Raw genomic sequence first — 21,390 nt, 5'->3', positions numbered from 1 at the left:
CATGCTTATAATTTCTCAGCTCGTGAGATAAATTAAAGCAACAATATTTAACTCCACAAAACACAACCAAACATATAATCACACTTGGTAAAAATTAGTAATCCCTGCGTAGAAATTTAGTTCAGGAGATCACTTGAAAATCAACAATAGAAATGAAAAAGGAAAATAAATAAATAAATCAAACAACTCACGCTAAAACTAAGAATTCACCCTTCAACTCCGAATACACAATCTCACAAAATAACTCGTTTCAAAACTCGACATCGTTACCTCTCAAAGGTAACATACGTCACCTCAATCGTAGCCCGTCACTGCCTAGGGTTATGGCATCCGACTCACTTACTCAATCGTAGCCCGTCACCCGAATAGGGTTATGACATCAGATACCCTTATCTCGATCACCAATGTGATAAAAGGTCCTTAGACCGAACATTTGAAAGTCCACTCGGCTAGTGAAGAAATTTTCACTATCCATGATGGTCTCATTAACTTCCCCGAACACATCATAAACAAACCTGAGCACTCCTTTGTCAGCCTCCGGCTGATCTCCCTTGACTTTGAAGTTATCAATTTTCACTGTGTTATTACTCTTGGTCGAGGAATCGACATCAATTTTGTTGATATTTTTCAATGGACTGACAACAGTTGTTGAGTCAAATAGGTAAATCGATGAGGTCTTCTATTTTTGTCGCCACTCTCCCCTATGTACCTGTGACATTTATGTGATACGAGAAGTAATTGCGTGTTAGTAAACAAAATGGGAAAGTACATGCAATCATGAACGCTAAATTTCAAAATCCAAAAGGTACCACGTGGTGGTGGGGCAGCCCAATCAAAATCGAAAAAATTAAGTATGTTCCGAAACTATCCTTACTTATTAAAATGAAATTTCCAAAACACCCCCGTGCATGTTCATTGATTGGACAACCCTATCAGCCTCATGGTACGTTTGCTCTACGTAAGAATCTCTCGTAATCTCCATACTTTGATGTCATGGCGAACCAACTTAGGATATAATAAACTATGCATTTGTGTGAAAGAAAAAGAGAAAACCACAGCATTCTAGGCACACACTTGATGGGACAAACAAAATCCTCATCCTCTATTACAACATAACCCCCCAGTAAATTTAAAAATTGTATTACTTGGAACCAGAACCAGAACCAAAGAGCCATGGAAGACAGAGACGTAGTGAAAAATATATAGTTGTCCCAAAAGAACAAGACAGTGGTAAAAACATTATCTTTTCAAGAAGTTATAGAGCTCGCAGTCAAAATCAACCTCACACTCTATTTGTTCCCTTAAAAACCGAATTGCATAACTTTATGTAGTTTTGGTTGCTAAAGTATATTTTGCGTTCAGGTCAGTCTGACTTGGTATTTACCACTGGTCTTGACCAACAAAACCATATGTACATACTATCTTGCAAAGACCATGGACAAGATAAGGAGATGCGTTTGAATTCTAAGGAAAGAGTTCAATTCTATGGTGATTTCGAGTTTGATGGAGATGTAGTATTGTTTTGGGATTCATACTCTATTTAATGGATTCAATAATTTATTCGGAGACAGATTGAAAAAGAAGGGAAGTCAGGTAATACCCTCGTTGGTGGGTCCAGTCAATAGGAATTGAAATGACGCAGTCGTATTGATAACTAGGTTTACCAGCAATAAACCTAAAATAAAGATTCTAGAGTCCACCAGAGATAAAAGAGAAAATTCTCAATTTTGATTGATAATATGATAAAAGATCGTTCTGCAGCCGTTTAAGGTTGTTTATATATGAGAAAAGAAACCCTAGGGCGACTAACAATGAAACCCTAAAGCCCACGGATTAAAACAAAACAAATCCAAAATAAACTAGAAAACCTAAAATAAAAAGAATGCAAAACTAGCCTAAAAAATATTAAATCACGAATTGGATAATTAAGACAATACATTTTGGCCTAAATCTGATAGGGCTCACTAAAGTGAGTCTTGAAGATTTCGTCGTTCCCATTCTGGAAAGGTATTATGCGTCTCAAACGGACATTCTGGCCAAAAGTTAGTCAAATCTGATTCAAAATCAAAACCTGACTTTTCGCACGAGAAACACGAAAAGTCCAAAACCAAATCTTCTTGAATATTCCAGCGGCTAGTAACCTGATTACGCGTGAGTTACCTATTTTCCAATCACTCTTCTTGATTCTACGCCGCTTCTTTACTTTTATGGTTTTTCGACTAAAGTGGGTCCATTCTCGTCCTACATCAATGGTCAAACATGTCAGGTAAGCAGTTAATGGTTTTAATGTCTGACAGAATTGAAATTTTGTAGGTTTAAGAATAGCTTAGGTATTTATTTGAAATAATCTCCAAAGTTCGGTATTTTTTTTTTTTTTTGTAGTTTTTCCTTTGTTTTTTATTGTGCAATTTGAACAGTCGAGGTGAGTAGACCTCGTTTTTGCAATAGTTAGATCTCTCTGCCATTTGTTTTTGCACCTAGTTGTGAACTTGTGAACTCTAAACCTGTTCATGACTTTACTGCTTAAAGTTATAATTTTGAACTAGTAACTCACGAATTCTAAACTACCGACAAGTCCATATATTGAACTGGTGAATTGTTTTGAACTTGTATGTGATTCGTGAACTATAAACAATTTGTGTTCTAAAATTGAGCCTAGGTAGCGCCTAGGTGTTGGGCGGTGATAGTCCGTCACGATTAACATCAAATCGGACCAATAAATCGAAAGAGATTTTGAGTGGGCACCACGGTGGTGTGGGGCCTAAGCGGTCTGGGCACGTCCAGCATATAAGAATTTCCCAGTTTAGCTTAGCTTAAGCCCCAAATCCAGCTTAGCACCTGTACCCTGGGATACGTCTCTGGTATCAGAGCCAAAAGGCCGAGAGGGAAGTTAGTGAGAGAGAGACCCAAACCTTAGGAGGTTGTCCTTTGAGGAAGTAGCAACTTGTGTTCCCGGTAGTAAGTCGCAGAGAGGCGCAGTGAAACCGTTGGTAAGCTTGGGTGCCCCATCAAAGACCTCAGCCTAAGAATTAAGTCTATCTCCCTCTAAAATCTCTTAAATCCGATGACTTCTGAATCGAGTAGTATTTCAGATACTATGCTAAATTGTGAGGAGTGGTCTTCTCATAGCTTAACTGAAATTGTAGGAAATTGGAAATTACCCAAGAAAAGCTACAGTGAAATATACAAAATAGGCACTTTTGACTTCAAAACTTTATATTCAATTAAGACACAAGAACAAACTATTGAAGTAGGTTCTGACCATCAAATTATTCAAATGTTTACTCAAAAAGCTTTAGCAGAACACAAAAAGAAAGACTACAAGTATTTGCATATAGGTGCAGTACAAGTAGGAATTCAACCCCTGACCAGAAATGGTCTCAAAGCCTCTGTTTTTGTTGCTCTACGTGATTGTAGACACAGAAACTTTGAAGACTCAATTTTAGGACTAGTTGAATCAAGTTTATGCAATGGTCCTATTCACTTTGAATGTTTTCCAAACTTTCCTGTGTCACTTAATGATCCAGGACTTTTAAAAGCTTTAACCTTAAATGTCAAAACACATGGTTATGACATGTCTCCAGGTGAACAACCCTTGGCTGTCATTTACCGAATTCACTACAGAGTAATGAACACTCTGTTAAGTGCAAAAGCAAAATCTACAGATCCCAAAGGTCAAACTCTTTTGTTAGAAACAGATATGAGAAAGTCAAATATTGTCATACCCAAAATGATAAAATGGACTGACATCGAGCTACCATCTGAGTGGAAACTTGATGAAGCAGTTCCTCCAAAACCCATAGAAAGCCATCAAGTAGATTATATTTCCCAAAATTCTGATGGAAGCGTAAACATACGTTTTGCATCAAGTAGTTCAGGAAACAATCTGCTCTGCAGACAATTTTCAAGCTCAAATAGATCTACCCGATCAACCCCAATCTCACATGAAAATGAAAGAAATCTTAGAAACCTTAATTTAAGAAATTTAGATGAATCCTCTACAATACCAAGACCCTTCTATACCGTAGAAGAACAAGAAACTAGACAAGCTTCGCCAACTCAATCCTCAATGGCTGCAGAAGAAATTAGAGATCCTCAAATTTTTACAATATTAAAACCCTTTGAAATTGACAAAGAGTACCTAAGGAAAGACTTTTATTCTGACCAAAATAGTTCCAAACGTAAAGCCTTCTTTGCAATCTTTGACAAACAAGAAAGAGACCAAATTCAAGAAGAATACTATGCTTTTATGAACAAACACAAATTAAATATTTATTTCTTTGATTGGTACTTTGACTTGTCCAAAACTGAAAATAATTCTAACAAGAAAATTAATGTAACCAACAAAGTCACAAAAACTTGGACTCTAGCAGATAGGAAAACCCTAGAAGCTAAGAGACCACCAATGGAAGAAATAAAAATTCCAATAAGAAAAGAAACAATTATTGCTTCTCCGTACAAAATGCAAAATGCTCTAGATAGACAAAAAGAAGCAACAAAAGATGATATTCAAAAAATTATGGAACAAAACAATTTTACAAACCAGTATTTAGATACGGTAGGAACCCAATTTGATCGTATAGAAACATTAGTTAGGTCTGAACCTAGACCAGACCCAAAGGGAAAAAATAAAGAAATCAATGAGCCTATACTCAAACCCTTTCAACCAGATGAAAACCTTTCTCTAAAAAATGATAGTCAACTACTAGAAGAAATTGAACAACATTTAAAAAGATTAAATTTAAGTGAACCCACTAGTTCAAATCCTTCAAACTCCTTAAGAATCAATACCCTTTCTGACCTTAGAGAAGATTCGGATAGTGACTCTGACGTCAGCCAAATTGAAGAAAACTTCAAAATAGAAAAACTAAAATTTCCCCCTTCAAGAAATTATTATCCAAGACCAACTCCAATAGATTTACAATTTGAAGAAGCAAAACTTGAAAAACATGCTGGATATTCTGCTGGTACTTTGTACGAGTGGAACATAGACGACATGAGTGAATACAGAATCATCCAACACATCAATGAAATGTTAATGGTTAGCAATGTTTACAAAAATACAAAAACAGATAAAGAAATCGGTAATATCCTCGTAGCAGGATTTACTGGCCAATTGAAAGGATGGTGGGATAACTATCTCACATCTGATCAACGCAATCAAATTTTAAGCAGTGTCAAAATAGAACAAACAACTGGTGCAATGATTGTTGACCAGCAAAATCTGCCTGTAACCGATGTAGTAGCAACGCTTTGTTACTCCATCATAACTCACTTTATAGGTGATCACAAAGCAATCAAAGATAGAATGGCCGAAACCCTTACAAATCTAAGATGTAAAAAGCTTCAAGATTTTCGTTGGTACAAAGATGTTTTCCTCTCAAAAGTCATGCTTAGAACTGACTCAAACCAACCTGTATGGAAAGAAAAATTCATATCAGGATTACCAAATCTTTTTGCTGAAAAAATTAGACAAAAGTTAAAACAAACTTATGGCAATGAAATTCCTTATGGAGATTTAACTTACTCTGGTATCCCAGGGTACAGGTGCTAAGCTGGATTTGGGGCTTAAGCTAAGCTAAACTGGAATTGAGGGGCTTAACTGGATTTGAAATGGCTTCACAGTATTTGGAAATAAGTTGACAGGATTTGGAATTCTTAGACTGCTAATAATTCAAGAACCTTTTTGCACCTATCTAGTCTTTTCTTAATCATTGAAATAATAATTTGAAAATTTTCAAAAGGAATATTATATAAGTTATAACAATCATAATCAAAAGATTCTGGATCTGCATGAAGAAGAACAACAGGATACTTTCCTTCAACAAATCTTTGTTGTAAACGTACTTTTCGAAGTTGAAATTGATATTCAGCAATATCTAATTTTAATTGCAAATAGAAAGACATGATTGTATAAAATAATGTCAGAATAAAATAAAGAGAATAAAGATACCTTGAAATAGTTGAAACTTTGATTGATGAAAGTAATTGAATACAAGATTGATCTTGATGAGAGCAAGTATGCAGGCTACTATGCAACTCTAAAACTCTCAAAAACTCTTTTCAACTCTTCAGGTCTCTAAAAGACTCTGCCTACATTGGTACATTGGATGGCCTTTTATAGCCGATTGTAATACTGTTACAAGATTACAGCTGGAAAGTAAAATGATCTTCTTTGGATTTGGAGAGATAAGATCTTGCCGACTTTTGTCGTGATTTGTGTCAGGCTTTGAAGACTTTTGTCGTGATTCTGCCAATCTTGACAGACTTTGAAGACTTTGGGGTATCAACTTTTGACGTGTTTCTTGCCATGCATGAATTTAGTCATGCTGGAGAGTAAAGTCACCATCTTTGAAAATCTTGGTCATGTCACCATCACTTGCTTTTGAAAAGAAAGTCTTGCTTGAAGTCTTTGCTTTTGCTTTTGAGTGTTCCTAGCATGGAACGTGTCATCAAAGGGTGAATTTTGAGGGAGGTGGCACTAGTCACATTTGTCCCAATTATCAAGATTAGGACATCTGTAAACATTGGGTCTTGTCCGTTTGCAGATCTGATTTGGGTTTTGTCTGATTTGAGATCTTTTGAGAGACAGCTGTGCGATTAAAACTCGCCGAAGATAAAAGCGTCTGGATCATGATTTGCGAAATGAGATTGAACCTCATCCGTGATGTCATTGTCGTCATCTCCATTGTCACTTTGTGATATTTGAGATAATACTTCTTTGAGCTTCAGGGCATACTCGTGAGGGGAAGAGATGCCTGCTAGCTGACTTTGAATCTTGGATTTTTGTAACAAGAATTGGCTTTGCTCTTGACTTTGGACTATTGATCCTTGCTTCCAATATTGAGGATGGGTTTTGAACCATTGGAGGAGGGATTCTTCAGAGAACTTGTCAACTGTGAAGCCATCCCACCACTTCTGTTTGAATCATCTGACCAGTGTCATTGAACTGTCTTGATTTGGTGGGGATACAATTATATCCCACGAGATGATCCAAGCAATATTTTGAAAGGCATAAAAAGTAAAAATTGCATCAAAGGGTTTGATGATAGAAAGTTCACAATTTTCTTGAAAGAATTTGAATAAGCTTTTCATTGGTGGAGGCAAAATAATTTCGGTTGCACCGAAGTACTGCCACCATGATTTGAACCATGAAGGAAATTTTGGGCGAAAGTTTTTGCAAAAGAAAACAAACCAGGAATGCTGCCTGTTTTTATTTTGAAGATAAAAAACATTTGACCAGGCATCAATATAATCCCAGTAAGTATAGTGTTGAGGAATAAAATCTTGAGAAAACCGTTTGGGAGTCATTGGGTGTTGATTCCAATCATCGAATGTTAAAATTTGGCGAATTTGAATTTTGGAATGAGAGATTTGGCCACTTGCTTTGTCTTGGTTGTGGGTGATTGTGATTGAATTGGTATCAACCAAGATAAATTCATAAAACCTTTGGCTTTTGTTTGGGTCATTGGTAACAAAATAATGAGGATAAGTTGTTTTTCTAAGAATTTGATACGGTTCAGTATCATAAATTTCTGGATCAATAACCAGAATGGTTTTGGTTTCAGGTTTGATAAAATACGGGCTTTTAAAAGGTTTTTGCAGGTTTGAAGATTTTGTTTGACTTGAAGACGGTAAAACAGAAGATTTTGGTTGAGTGAATTTTTGAGCAAACGTTTGAGGTTGCTCCACTAAGGGAGTGAAAGAGTTCCTGATAGGAACTAATTGTCCAGCAACATTTAAAGTATTTGGACTGGAAACCAGTCTGCTTTGCTGTGGTCTTGTGGGAGTCATTGCATAGGATTCTTTTGAAGTTGGATGGGTTTTTTCACTCATCTTCCCTGTAAAAATTCTCTTGTAAGAAAATCTGGAAGGGAATTGCTCTCTCCTTTGATGAATGCAATGTCGAAATCAAATACTGAAAGTATTGCTTGTCATCTTGCAAAAATTTGTTTAGAGGCAAGGTTTTGAACATCTTTTTCTAAAACTGATTTTGCTGCTTTACAATCAATGCGAAGTAAAAACCTTTTGTTCAAAAGATCATCTTGAAACTTTGTGATACATAGCACTATAGCTAAAATTTCTTTTTTGATAATGCTATAATTTTGCTGAGCTTGGTTCCATAAACCTGGGGTAAATCTAACCAATTGTTCAGGTTGGTTGTTTGCTAATCTTTGTTTTAAGATTCCACCATATCCGATGTCGGACGCATCTGTCTCGACAATTTTATAGGACTGAATCTGGTAGCCCTAGACATGGTAGGGTTTTGACATAAGCTTTGACTTCTCTAACTATTTGAGTATGAGCATCCGTCCATGCTGGAGGGGTTTTCTTTAGTCTTTGATAAAGAGGTTTGCACACAACTATTAGTTTCTCATAAAAGTCAGAGATATAATTGAGACATCCTAAAAATCTTTGTAATTGAGTTTTATCCTTAATTTCATCAGGAAATTTATTAGCAAACTCAATTGCTCTAGAGATTGGGACTATAGTACCTTGTTTGATATTGTGTCCTAAGAATCTAATTTCTGTTTGAAATAATTTGATTTTGGGTGCTGACAATACTAATCCATTGGTTTTAATAATTTGAAAGAATTTATAGAGATGTTTCCAATGTTGCTCAATATTTTCTGAAAAGATTAAAACATCATCTATGTAAACAATTGAAAAATTTGAATAAGGATTAAAAATATCATTCATCATATTTTGAAATTCTGAAGGGGCATTTTTTAGTCCAAAGGGCATAACATTCCATTCGTAGTGTCCGAAGGGAACATTAAATGCTGTTTTGTACTTGTCTTTTTCTGCGATTTGGATCTGCCAAAAACCAGATTTCATATCAAATTTTGAGAAAACATTTGCTTGAACTAGTCTTTTGAGTAAATCTCTTTTGTTTGGAATGGGGTATCTTATCCACTGAAGGACTTTGTTTAAAGGTTTGTAATTAATTACAAGTCTTGGAGCTCCTCTTTCTAGTTCAGAAGCCTTCTGAACATAAAAAGCTGAACAACTCCATGGAGATTTGCTAGGTCTTATCAACCTTTTGTTTAGAAGATCTTGAATTTCTTTTTTGCAATATTCTAATAATTCATTGTTCATTTGAATTGGTCCTGCCTTTGTAGGGATTTTTCTTTCGTCAAAGTCTTTTCCATATGGTAATTCAACCATGTGGGTTTTTCTATTCCAGAAAGCATTTGGGATGTTTGAGCTTACTTCCTGTTCTAATTTTTCTTTAAATTCTTTAATTCTATTTTGTAAATAAGGCTGTTGAAGTTGATGTTCAATTCTTTTGATTTGTAGATATTCTTTGAGGTAGTTTATGTGATTTTCTTTGTTTTGAATTAAATTGACCCTTTTGGTGATTGCAGCATTTCGTATTAAGTTTAGGTTTCTAGTTTTAGCTTTTTCAATAAAAGGAAAACGAATTGTTTGACCTAAAATTGTTGTTTCTAGACCTTCATCAGTTGTCAAAAATGGATGGATTAAACTGATAAAAGGGGTTCCTAGAATCAGTTCAGTGTCTAAGTTGGTGACAACTGTGAGAAATGTTTGGATGCAGATATTATCTACACATACATGAACTTTTGGTAATTTGTATCGTATTTTCAATTTTGATCCTTTTGCTCCAGTAAGTTTTTCTTTTTATTTTTTGCAATATTTGGTAGGTATTATTCCTTGTTGAATACAGTTCATATCTGCTCCTGAATCAATCAAGGCAACTATTTGGATAGTATAAGAATCTGAAATTGCTAGAGTTATTAATGTTTTCCATTTTTGGTAGGTTACTCTAGTAATAAATCCAATAAATTGTTCATTAAACTTGTGTTCATTAAACACATTTTCTTGAATATTTTGATCGTTTTGGCTATTTTCTCCTTTTTCTTCAATTTTGGATGGTTCTTCATTTGTAGGTTTACTTTTGAGTTCTGCAATTTCTGTTTTTAAAAGAATTATATCTTTTTTGACTTGGTTTATTTCTTGTTGTAAATCTGAAATTGTTACTTCAGATTTTTGTCTTTTATCGAATCTTTGAAAAATATCTTTTATGTTATAAAGGTCATTTGACTGATTATCTTTTCCTATATCTTCTTTAATTAAATCTTTGAAGATAGTAAGAAATTGAGCTTGAAGTTCTGTGTCTTCCATTTTTGCAGCTATTTCTAAAAACTCATTTTTTGTTTTTCGGGAAATCATTTGAATTTTTAATTTGTCTTTGCAGTTACAAATTTTTATTCCTTCTTTTGAGATTTTACATTCTGTTTCTTCTTCATCAGAACTTGAAGTTTCTGAGAAGTCAATTTCGTCTATTTGCAAAGCTTCTTCTGAATCAGAGTCGTCATAGTCTGAGCTATCTGATTCTGAATCAAGCATGATTTTGAGAAGTTTGTTTTTTGTTTCTTCATCAAGATTTAAAGCATTGATTTTTTGTTTGACTCGACAGTCCTTTTTGTAATGTCCTGCTTTGCCACACTTGTAGCAAATAGGAAGTTTTGGGTTTTGACCTGAGTCTTTCTTGACAAATTTTCTTTTGTATTTTTTATAAGGTTTTGAGCTTGTATAGGGTTTAGATGTGACTTTTCTTTCTGGGTTTGATTTGCGTTTTTTATAATATTTTGAATATTTTTTATGATGCTTTGGCTTTTTCCTAGAAGGAGATTTGAGAGATTGGTATCCAAATTGTTCACAAAAAGATCCTAGTTCTTTCTTTGTTGTGATTTGATTCTTTTTCATTTGGACTTTTAACCTAATATCATTACAGAGTTCTAAACCTGTGGTGTTAATCGTACTAATTAACTGTCCATAGGTTAAATCTCCATAAGGAATTTCATTGCCATAAGTTTGTTTTAACTTTTGTCTAATTTTTTCAGCAAAAAGATTTGGTAATCCTGATATGAATTTTTCTTTCCATACAGGTTGGTTTGAGTCAGTTCTAAGCATGACTTTTGAGAGGAAAACATCTTTGTACCAACGAAAATCTTGAAGCTTTTTACATCTTAGATTTGTAAGGGTTTCGGCCATTCTATCTTTGATTGCTTTGTGATCACCTATAAAGTGAGTCATGATGGAGTAACAAAGCGTTGCTACTACATCGGTTACAGGCAGATTTTGCTGGTCAACAATCATTACCCCAGTTGTTTGTTCTATTTTGACACTGCTTAAAATTTGATTGCGTTGATCAGATGTGAGATAGTTATCCCACCATCCTTTCAATTGGCAAGTAAATCCTGCTACGAGGATATTACCGATTTCTTTATCTGTTTTTGTATTTTTGTAAACATTGCTAACCATTAACATTTCATTGATGTGTTGGATGATTCTGTATTCACTCATGCCGTCTATGTTCCACTCGTACAAAGTACCAGCAGAATATCCAGCATGTTTTTCAAGTTTTGCTTCTTCAAATTGTAAATCTATTGGAGTTGGTCTTGGATAATAATTTCTTGAAGGGGGAAATTTTAGTTTTTCTATTTTGAAGTTTTCTTCAATTTGGCTGACGTCAGAGTCACTATCCGAATCTTCTCTAAGGTCAGAAAGGGTATTGATTCTTAAGGAGTTTGAAGGATTTGAACTAGTGGGTTCACTTAAATTTAATCTTTTTAAATGTTGTTCAATTTCTTCTAGTAGTTGACTATCATTTTTTAGAGAAAGGTTTTCATCTGGTTGAAAGGGTTTGAGTATAGGCTCATTGATTGCTTTATTTTTTCCCTTTGGGTCTGGTCTAGGTTCAGACCTAACTAATGTTTCTATACGATCAAATTGGGTTCCTACCGTATCTAAATACTGGTTTGTAAAATTGTTTTGTTCCATAATTTTTTGAATATCATCTTTTGTTGCTTCTTTTTGTCTATCTAGCGCATTTTGCATTTTGTACGGAGAAGCAATAATTGTTTCTTTTCTTATTGGAATTTTTATTTCTTCCATTGGTGGTCTCTTAGCTTCTAGGGTTTTCCTATCTGCTAGAGTCCAAGTTTTTGTGACTTTGTTGGTTACATTAATTTTCTTGTTAGAATTATTTTCAGTTTTGGACAAGTCAAAGTACCAATCAAAGAAATAAATATTTAATTTGTGTTTGTTCATAAAAGCATAGTATTCTTCTTGAATTTGGTCTCTTTCTTGTTTGTCAAAGATTGCAAAGAAGGCTTTACGTTTGGAACTATTTTGGTCAGAATAAAAGTCTTTCCTTAGGTACTCTTTGTCAATTTCAAAGGTTTTTAATATTGTAAAAATTTGAGGATCTCTAATTTCTTCTGCAGCCATTGAGGATTGAGTTGGCGAACCTTGTCTAGTTTCTTGTTCTTCTACGGTATAGAAGGGTCTTGGTATTGTAGAGGATTCATCTAAATTTCTTAAATTAAGGTTTCTAAGATTTCTTTCATTTTCATGTGAGATTGGGGTTGATCGGGTAGATCTATTTGAGCTTGAAAATTGTCTGCAGAGCAGATTGTTTCCTGAACTACTTGATGCAAAACGTATGTTTACGCTTCCATCAGAATTTTGGGAAATATAATCTACTTGATGGCTTTCTATGGGTTTTGGAGGAACTGCTTCATCAAGTTTCCACTCAGATGGTAGCTCGATGTCAGTCCATTTTATCATTTTGGGTATGACAATATTTGACTTTCTCATATCTGTTTCTAATAAAAGAGTTTGACCTTTGGGATCTGTAGATTTTGCTTTTGCACTTAACAGAGTGTTCATTACTCTGTAGTGAATTCGGTAAATGACAGCCAAGGGTTGTTCACCTGGAGACATGTCATAACCATGTGTTTTGACATTTAAGGTTAAAGCTTTTAAAAGTCCTGGATCATTAAGTGACACAGGAAAGTTGGGAAAACATTCAAAGTGAATAGGACCATTGCATAAACTTGATTCAACTAGTCCTAATATTGAGTCTTCAAAGTTTCTGTGTCTACAATCACGTAGAGCAACAAAAACAAACAGATTCTAGCAATTAGGTTACTTTCATGTATGTATGCTCGCTATTCAAGTTTTATGAGTCTTTAGCTCAATATCCCACAATTTCATTGATTGCATAGATTTCCTTGAATTTGGAGTTTTGGACTATGTTTCCATATCTTTCATTTTGTATTATAATCACGACTAAATAGCACTTTGGTTGCAAATTCTAAGAATAACAACATCAACTAGTTGCAAAATATTTTTTTATTTTTTTATTTTTTATGGTTGGCAGCGATCTTTGTGATGATTCATTATGCTTGCAAGGAGAGAAGCTTATATTGTGTTCATTGATTAAAAACTATAAGAACCACATGCAACATTGAAGATCACTAGCTCTCCGCATGTTAATAAAGTTTCCAAAGTTAGTGATCGGCGAATAATTTTACTAGTTTTTATCCACATGCAATATTGAAAATGAACATTGCTATTTGCAGTGCCAAAATTCATGCGGCAGCATAATTCCTGTAGCAAATACAATGGGGACGTCCTTAACGATAACGGCTACTTTGCGAACGCAATTTGACTTTTTGCATGTAGGAAATAATAAATTAATAGAACACAAACTGTTCATTGTTAGAGTAATGGTGAGAGCAACGGGTGAATTATAGAAGCCGATGCGCAACGGACAGTTTTTATGGTGGCTAATTAGCAAAAACACCAATTGGAGTTAGTACATCTAGCGTCAGACAATGAATTCGTAGGTGAAAGCTAATACACACTATAATCCATGCGTAATAGACTCTACGGCCACAAATTATTGGATGTGGCTAAAGATCAAATTTCTAGTGGTGTTGAAAGCATTGTTTATTAGAAGAGTGAATGAAGATATCTTTTACGACCTGCAAAAGAGTCTTTTATGACATGCAAACGGGTATTTTACGACACACAAAAGATTATTTTATGACGCGCAAAATCAAAGCTGTAAAACATATTTCATGGTGCGAAAAAAAAAATTTATAGTGCACATTTTGTGTGCCACGAGAGAAATTTGTCTTTTACTGCACGTTTTTTTGTGCCATAAAGTTATCTTTTACGGGACATATTGTGTTTCGTAAAAGACCAGTTTTTCTGTAGTGCATCTAAATGACCAATCACTTTATTGCAAAGGTCCTGGCCATAATACTCAGACATGTGAAGATAGGAAGGGGAAAGAAAATGCTGAGAAGGTCGGCAGTGAAGGAAGCAACACTTTTTCAAATGCAATACCTGTGAAGAGATCCATTCATTGTAGCAGATGCAAAGATGTTGGACACACATATCGTATTTGCAAAAAGGTGACCTAAATATCTAGTAGTTCTAGTTGTGCCAATCTTAGTTCTAGTTGCAGCTCAAGTTCCTCTGACATTTGTAATTATTTTGCAATAGTGCGAACCTCTTATGAGTTATACAACATCGTTTAAAGAAGTAATGTTAAACTATTATCACCACGTCATGTAGAAATAACAAAGATATCTGATGCCACCACTCTAATCCATAACACTGCATGTATTTGATCACATACACCCCACAATCAGAATTTAGGGCATTGAACCTGCTCAAAGGCGTGGTAATCGGCAAACATTTTCTTCATAAATTCTTCACTCTGAACTCCACATTGTGGTAGAGAATGTCTAGTGCTTTGCAGCTACACAATCATGAATACATAACGATAACTACAAGGCTTATGGAGTTTTGAATACAAAAAGATTCAACTACACTGCAAAGACGTCATTTACAACAATTTTGCACTTATTCATTCATCTTCTAAGCTATCCCACACTTCTCTTATCAGGTTATCAAGATGCACAATAAACAGGTACCAGTGATTGACATCATGCAGTAGTATGAGAATCTGTTGAAGATATGAATGAGAGAATGATGTACGGATCCCATTACCTACAAATATTACTTCTAAAAAGCCCTTACATTCCTGCACTCGGGTATGTCATTATCAAATCTCTTTATACCAAAATCCTTCAAAAGTGTACCAGCCAAATCTCCACACGTCTCTGCCAATGTAGTGCCTCATCGTTTGAGAGAAATAAGTTGTGAAGTAACAACTATCGCCTGATCGTCCTTATAATATATAGTCGCTAAATAAATTGATAACATCATCTTCAACCCATCCGTTAGGTCGGAGTGACTGAACATGTTTTCGGCTAGTGAAGAAATTTCCACTATCCATGATGGTCTCATTAACTTCCCCTAACACATCATAAACAAACTTGAGCAATCATTTGTTAGCCTCCGGCTGATCTCCCTTGACTTTGAAGTTATCAATCTTCACTGTGTTATTACTCTTGGTTGTGAGATTGACATCAATTTTCTTGATATTTTTCAATGGACTGACAACAGATGTCGAGTCAAATAGGCAAATCGATGAGGTCTTCTTTTTTTGTCACCACTTCCCTATGTACATGTGACACTTACATGATATGGAAAGTAATTGTGTGTTAGTAAACAAAATGGAAAAGTAGATGCAATCATTAACACTAAACAGAGAAGGGATAGATAAAAAAGAAAAGCAACTTCATTAAAGCCATTAATCTCTTATTACAAGGTGTGAACATATAACTGCAACATGTGCACTACACAAAGGGAAATCGCAATGACATGTTGGAATGCACTGAATGCATTCCTTTATTGATCAACTATAAAGAAACACAGTAACTTCGTTTCGTTCTCCATTTATTATTGCCCACAAGTTCATACCTCCTGTTGCTTCTAATCTTTATTTTGTGAAGCTTTGTTGGGGCTACTTAAGCATTGTATCTAACCTTACTCATGCACAAAATGTAACCCATATTTAATGTAATAACATGCTTTGATAAATTTCCCCTTAGTGCTTTGATGAAGCTACCAAGAAACCAACTAGTCGTGTAATTTTAACAATCTCTTCCGAAACAAAGCTAAATTACACAACCTTTATACTATTCAAATCTTCTGGATCCTAAATGACCAATGGTGTCGTGAGACTAAATTATTCTGGAACCTAAACTCACAACATCATGCTTTAATTTGAAGGTAAGAAATTCAAGCAACTTAGTTCTTCCCATAGGAATAAGTCAAGCCACCACCTATTTAGCTACACATGCTTACGGAATCAAGAGTTTATCAAGTTCATGTATCCGATTCATTAATTTCCTAAAGCATGCTTCTAGGTGATAAATCTATAAACACACTTAGGATACATGGAAGTATAGTAGCCAAAAGATTCAAAACATGCATAAACATCAAAACACATGGAAATTTACATTATTTGCACATAAGTTTGGCTAGAGCTAGCCGTAGCCTCCAATCCAACTACTCACAACACATGTTATTACAAATACAAGCCATGAACATCATATTAAAGAGAGAAGGAAGAGAAAAAAGAAGAACTACCCAACCTCCCACCTAGCTTTCAAAAATGTCAAATGATGAGAGAATTGCTTCAAGGTATGGGATTTTCGGTTTTACAACCCAAAACACCATACACATCCACAAAACTCAAGAACAAAGAAGAACAAAGGCTTGGATGTGTGAAAGCAAGTGTTGTGATTGATTTAGCATGTGTAGTAACTTCGGTTTTGGTGCACCCCCTTGGCTCTCTCATTTTGGAGCATCAAAATCTCTCTTTTCTTTAGTTTTAGGTTTGTTTTTCATACCTTGTACATAGTTCTTTGAGTTTGTGTGAGAAATAGGTGTAGGCACTTAGGTTTCACCAAAACCAAAGTTACTACACACTCTAAATCAATCTCAACACTTGCTTTCACACATCTAAGCTTAGGCACTTGGGGTTCACCAAAACCAAAGTTACTACACACTCTAAATCAATCACAACACTTACTTTCACACATCCAAGCCTTTGTTCTTGAGTTTTGTGGATGTGTATGGTGTTTTGGGTTGTAAAAACCGAAAATCCCATACCTTGAAGCAAGTCTCTCATCATTTGACATCTTTGAGAGCTAGGTGGGAGGTTGGGCAGTTCTTCTCTTTTCTCTTCCTTCTCTCTTTAATATGATGTTCATGGCTTGTATCTGTAATAACATGTGTTAAATGATCCTTAGGATGTCTAAAATAGATTTGGAAAGTTTTAACTCATTTGAAGTTCATTTAGTTAGTCTACCGCTCCTCCTTCCTTGCCTAGCTCAGTTTCCCCTAGTCGGAGTAGAAAAATGTGCTAAAGTTGACTTTTTAATGCATTTCCAAGCTTCTCCATCATTTCCTAGCATGACAAGGAAAACATAATAAATATATATAAATAAACACAAAGGTTAAGCAAAAATGCAAGATTAGGGGAATAATTACTAGGTAATTATGGACCTACAGGGCTCACTTTCCTTGCTAATCCATTAGTTTGGATTCTGATTGGCATTCACGTTTTCTGAAGTCGGAGAATTCAGTATATTCAAGACTTTGTCCATCTTTCCCGTCAAAACATCTCTCAGATTGCCAATATTATTTTCCAGCCCATCCACATTAGCAACCAATTGAACAATTTCTTTCTTAATCACCCTATATTCTTTGGCCTGATCTCCAGTACTAACACGATTGCTAACATTTGCCACAATAAAAGTATCATCCAACAAACCACCTTGCTTGTTCACCCATTTGGGCAGTTTGCCTATTTCATGGTAAGCTTCAGTCGGGTACAAGGACTTGTCCACAATGGTCTCCCATGTGAAACACAATCAAAATATAAGAGTTGAACAAAAAAGACACAATCGCTACAATAGGACTATGACTCTTTATTGAAATTGACCATGGCCTCCATCAAATATTTGAATGAATACTTAGTCTAATTTTAAGAACTAATCAGGCTAGTGTCCTTCAGGGTCAGCAACCACTTCTTTAGTATCATTAGTGATGCACATGGGCTAAGGATGATGCTCATTGTGAACAGTACAAACAAGCGCTTAAACTTGTCGTCAACTATTTTTTTATCCTTCAGGTAGGTCGGCATGTCCCATAAATTAATCTTATTATCATTCCCACACAATGAGTCTATTATCGCCATCAACTCAGGGTGGTCATTAGTGGAACTTTTAAAGGCGACGTCCGCCCAAGCATTCTTCAACCCCATCACATTTTCAAAGTCACTTGAACTCATTTCAATCTCTGTCTGTGCATGGTTATAATACATGCTTTGGGGTCTATGGAGTCCACAAGAACCTGCAACATAGAGTGGTGCATTTTATTCCTGAAATCTTTAACAAAACATCAAATCCTATTGCTGAATAGACTGCTTTTTTCTCATTGCTAAAATCTGCAACCAAAGATCTGAAGCATTCTGGAGAGCAATGGGAATCAATGTGAACCAACTCAAGTATCTCATCCTCATAAATTGATAACTGAGCACATCGATCAGTCACTACATACTGCTCCTTCTCTTTAGCTAGAAGCTCTTTCCATTTTTGAGATATCTTAACTCGAAACTGAAACATAATCAATTGCTCAGTTAGTATTTCACGTAATTGCAAAATGTGCATGTAATTTCCATTGTCTAATCAGTTATTGTGCTTGGACTTTCAATGAATACTCACATCATGGGTTAGCTTCAGAGGATTGATTTGTTTGTGTTGAATATTCCTGCACTCAATCTAACAATATCACACAACTTGAGTCATTTGATATAAGTACAAAGTTGAGGGAAATTTGAATACTTACAGGTAATTCAAAAAACTGATTGAACGACCGAAGGCTTTCTTCTTCATCATGATGAGCTTCTTTTGATCCTTCATCTCTTTGACTTTGTCAGGTGAGGTAGACAACTGTAATTTTTTTGGTGCTTTCTCTTTTGGCGATGACGTCTCATCGAAAGTAGGTCTTGGTACCTCAACCACCACATCAGGCATGACATTTTGTAATTCCTTGAGTTTCTCTTCAACAATGTGGCTGTCAACAAAAGCTTTCTTTGCGGACTCTAAAATTGGAGAATTTTGGTTCAAGACCTCAGAGACCAACGTTGTTATCTATGCTTTAGAGGCCGCGATTCAGGTACTCTTTTGAGGGCCTCCATCAGAGGTGCTGGAGCTGCTCGGTTTAGAGACTGCGATTCGGGTACTCTTTCGGGCACCTCCATCAGAGTTTCTGTAGTTGCATTGTTTCTTTTTTTCATGTGCCTTCTTTGTGCAAAACTTCGACGACATGCTTGGTTTGAGGGAATTTAGAGATGGAGAGAGAGTGAGAGGAACCAGAGAAGAATGAGAAGTAGAGGATGTGGAGAACAAATGAGTTGGGAGAGAGAAGAAGATAATGAAGAAGAGTAAAGTAGTGGGCTCAGCAATCAAGGCAACATATGCTTTTGAAATTCAAATTCACAACCTTCCCTAAACTCACAACCAATGCTACCGCTTGGTACCTGTCGCAAATGGAATTTTTTTTTTAATGTACCCTGTTAGGTCCATAATTACCTACTAATTATTCCCCTAATCTTGCCCTTTTGCTTAACCTTTGTGTTTATTTATATATATTTATTATTTTTTCCTTATCATGCTAGGAAATGATGGAGAAGCTTGGAAATGTACTAAAAAATCAACTTTAGCACATTTTCTTACTCCGGCTAAGAGAAACCGAGCTAGGTAAGGGAGGAGGAGCGGAAGACTGACCAAATGAACTTCAAATGAGTTGAAACTATCCAGATCCATTCTAGACATATTAAGGATCATTTATTATGAAGAATGAAAGAGCTAGTTCTTAGTGGAAGGCCTTCAAACGATCGGCAAAAATTTCTGACTAAAAGACGAAAACTGCAAAACCGGAATTGTACGAATTCCGGCAGCATTTCCGGCCAAACCACGGCGGACTAAGCTCTGAAATTTTACCTAGATGATCTACACTCATGGAGGAACATTTGGTATGAAGAAGTAAAAGGCCAATTCAGAACTCTCGGTGAAGATTCGGTGGAGATTCAATTGAAGGAAGAAGGGAGAAGAAGGTGCGCAAACGGACAAAAAATGGGTCAACGGTGGTCAACGCCAGATTCCGGACATTTCCGGCCAAGTTGGCCGGCCAAGAACTTGTGTGGAGGATAGGAAAGAGCTGATTAGGGTTAGAGACTTTAGGTGGGAAGACTTTAAGTCTAGGTTATTTTGAAATTCAAGAGTTGAAAGATGACAAGTGGTCCAATTCTTACACCTTACACCTTTGTCTCCCATTTATTACCTTGTTCCCCTACAAAATGACCCTTCTACCCTTACTTTTTCTCCTCCACCAAAATATCTATGGGCTTTCTAGGTCATTTCTATGTGGAGTTAAAAACTAGATCCATATTTTGTGCTTACACATTTGTCAATCACATCTAACCCTTCATTCCTTTTGATCTCCACCCTTGATTTGAATTGCCTTGGCCTTTAAATAGCCCATTCTCTCTCCCAAAAACCTACTCTCTCATTTTACAACACCAAAATCTCTCTTTTCTCTAGTTCTAGCATAGTTTCTCTCTAGTTTTGAGTTCTAGTTCATAGTTGCTTAAGTTTGTGTGAGAAATAGGTGTGTAGGTACTTGGATTTCACCAAAACCAAAGTTACTACACACTCTAAATCAATCACAACACTTGCTTTCACATATCCAAGCCTTTGTTTTTGCTTGTTCTTGAGTTTGTGGATGTGTATGGTGTTTTGGGTTGTAAAAACCGAAAATCCCATACGTTGAAGCAATTCTCTCATCATTTTACATCTAGAGAGCTAGGTGGGATCTTTGACATCTTGGTTTGACTCCACCAAGAGTCAAACCCGTGGGTAGTTCTTCCTTTTCCCCTTCCTTCTCTCCTTAGTTTGATGTTTATGGCTTGTACTTGTAATAACATGTGTTGTGAGTAGTTGGATTTGAGGCTAGGGCTAGCCTAGCCCTAGCCAAACTTATGTGCAAATAATGTAAATTTCCATGTGTTTTGATGTTTATGCATGTTTTGAATCTATGGGCTTCTAAACTTTAATGCTTACTAAATGTGTTTGCTAGCTTAGTCACCTAGAAAGCATGTTTAGGAAACTAATGAATCGGAAACTTGAACTTGACCACTTCTTGAATCCATGAGCATGAGTAGCCTTTAAGTGGTGGCTTAATGATTCCTACGAGAATTGTTAAGTTGCTTGAATTTCTTACTTTAAACTTAATGCATAAACCGTGAGTTTAATTGCTCTAAGGGGGTGTTAGGCTTGCGGTTTATAGCCCACTTGTGTTTTAATGAAATATAAATGGGATTAAGATTGTGTAATTTAACTTAGCTTCACCAAAGTTTATTGAGTTGCATGATTAGTTGGTTTCTTGGTAGCTTCACCATAGCACTAAGGGGAAATTTGTCAAAGCATGTTACTACATCAAATATGGGTTACATTTTGTGCATGAGTAAGGTTAGGTGTGATGCCTAAGTCTCTACTCCTCTCATTGATTTAGTCTCCACATTTTTATTAGCTTAGTTTAATTTTTGTGAAACTTAGTTTATCGTAAAACTAAAATCAAGCAAACCAT

This window comes from Rosa chinensis, chromosome 1 (genome assembly GCF_002994745.2).
Source record: "Rosa chinensis cultivar Old Blush chromosome 1, RchiOBHm-V2, whole genome shotgun sequence".
In the NCBI taxonomy this organism is placed as follows: domain Eukaryota; kingdom Viridiplantae; phylum Streptophyta; class Magnoliopsida; order Rosales; family Rosaceae; genus Rosa; species Rosa chinensis.
Note: the sequence above shows the minus strand (reverse complement) of the source record.